This window comes from Etheostoma spectabile, chromosome 9 (assembly GCF_008692095.1).
Source record: "Etheostoma spectabile isolate EspeVRDwgs_2016 chromosome 9, UIUC_Espe_1.0, whole genome shotgun sequence".
NCBI classification, from domain to species: Eukaryota; Metazoa; Chordata; class Actinopteri; order Perciformes; family Percidae; genus Etheostoma; species Etheostoma spectabile.
The window spans coordinates 26,710-29,025 of NC_045741.1; positions in this window are offsets into that span (position 1 = coordinate 26,710).

Sequence of the window (2,316 nt, forward strand, 5' to 3'; positions counted from 1 at the left end):
CTATGCATTGTGTATGGTAGCCTTAACAGTGTTATTTATTTATTTGCAAAACCACACACACACAGTTAGCATGAGTTACCATTATTATTTTTTGAGTCATCAATTCTGAATTTAATCTAAGTTTCAATACAGTAGGCTACTGTACGTTGCACTTGATGCACCACTACAAGACAACTCAACAGATTCCCAATCATCCTTTTCTTTATCTGAGAGAGATGTTTGAGATAGTAGACTATGCATCAAGAATGACTCCTGGCCAATGTGCTGCGTAATTCTAAAATTTAGAGAACTTCTTAATTAATGTCTGTTTAGTATTTCATGTTTTATCCATTATTTTCTTTCCAGAAGCCATATTTGATAAATAGTAAACCTGTGGTGAGACATACTATACATGTATATTCCTTTAAATGTTAAGGGGAAGATTAAAAAAGAGAAACAGAATCTTAACCTGGAGTCCCAGTCTCTGTCACAATAGTCATATATGTGATGTAGGCCTATTGGCATACATCCATTTAAAATGTAGCCAACAGCATATAAAGAGACTTTCTCCATGTTTACTGAAGTTTCTCAGCTTGCACTCTAAAAAATGGTTGTCATTCGCAAGGCTACATTTACTTTTATACTTTAAGTAAATTTCCAAGCCTGTACTTTGTTACTTTAACTTGAGTAAAGAAGTTAAATCAGTACTTCGACTTTTACCAGAGTATTTTTTAACACAAGTATCTTTACTTCTACTTGAGTACGGGAAGTGAGTACTTTTGCCATCTCTGTTATGTTGTAATCGCAGTATAAGAAATAAGTCATTATTCTGCTTACAAATGAAACGTTGAACTTCTTTGCTGATGACTGCTTCATTTTGATGTCTAACAATCAGGCTTTGTTACTGGGTTGTACCCAAGCCTTCTGCTGGAAGAGAATAATTCTCAAAGGCATCTGCAACGGCTTGGGCTACTCAAGGAATTGACAAATGCAGTTGTAGCACAACTTGTTATACCAGTATTTTGTTTAGTTAGCTAGCTTAAATGTCACAGGGCAGTTGTGTAGAAAAGAATCTTTAGGTTACTTGCGTAACCCCAGTTCTCAGAGTAGCATGAGTGAGATGTCTCACTATGGGATACGCCTCCCTGGGTATTCCTCAGAAGCCTTTATTTCATTACGCTACTCCTGTTTGGCTAGTGACGAGTGTCCTCGTCACGTGGGTCCATCCCCCTTTAAACAGCTTACCCTACAACGCGGACACCATTCAAAATAAGCACCTCTTCTCGCTTTGCCCCAGCAAGAAGGGTTGTCTGGTGAGACATCTCACTCATGCTACTCTGAGAACCGGGGTTATGCAAGTAACCTAAAGTTCTCATTCATAGCATTCGTTTCGATGTCTCACTATGGGATATGTAGACTCCCTTACTGCCGGACAAGTTTAACATAACATAACAAGAAAGCCGAATCTCTCCAGCGGTGCAGCGCCATTCCACATTCCACGGTGACCGTTACCCTCCGAGCGCCATGACGCACAGGATCCAGCCTGAGGGAGGCCACCCACCGCTGGAAATCCCTCATAAACAGGCGGCCTAGTGGGATCACCAGAATAGCCGCTGCCATCAGTCCCAGTGACCTCAGACATATCCTGAAAGCAACAGACCCGCGTAGTCAAAAATGAGCGAGACAAGCCCTTTCACCCTGATAACTTTCACCCTCTCCGCTGACAGGCCTGCTGTGAAGGACACAGAGTCCAGAGATAGCCCCAGAAATATTATATTTTGCACTGGGGAAAGCACACTCTTTTCTGTGTTTTTTATAAAACCCAGATTGGTCAGATGTTTTATGTGCGTTTGCGTTACAGACTCCTGCTCTGACGAAGCCAAAAGGAGCCAATTGTCTAGATATGTAGTTAGACAGAAACCTTGCCACCTTAACGGGGCTACAGCTGTTTCGGTACACCTCAAAAACACTCTCAAGCTCAGAGACAGGCTGAAGGGAAGCCCTCTGTACTCGTAACAGACACCCCGAAAAGTGAAACTCAGATATTTCCTGTGCGGAGGATAGATCGCAATAGCGCACTGGCGCCCTGGCGCACCAGACGAAGCAGAGACGCATGAGTGAGCATCCTGAATTTGAATTTTCTGAGGTATTTGTTCAGAGCCCGCAGGTCCAGGATCGGGAAAATTCCGTTCCGTCCCCGTTTGGGGACCAGAAAATACCTGGAGTAAAAGCCGCTCCAACTCAGCTCGGGAGGCACTACACATATCGTTCTCCTTTCTAACAGCAAGATAATTTCCTCCTGTGAACAAAGTATGCCCGAGAAACGAGGGGGGGGGG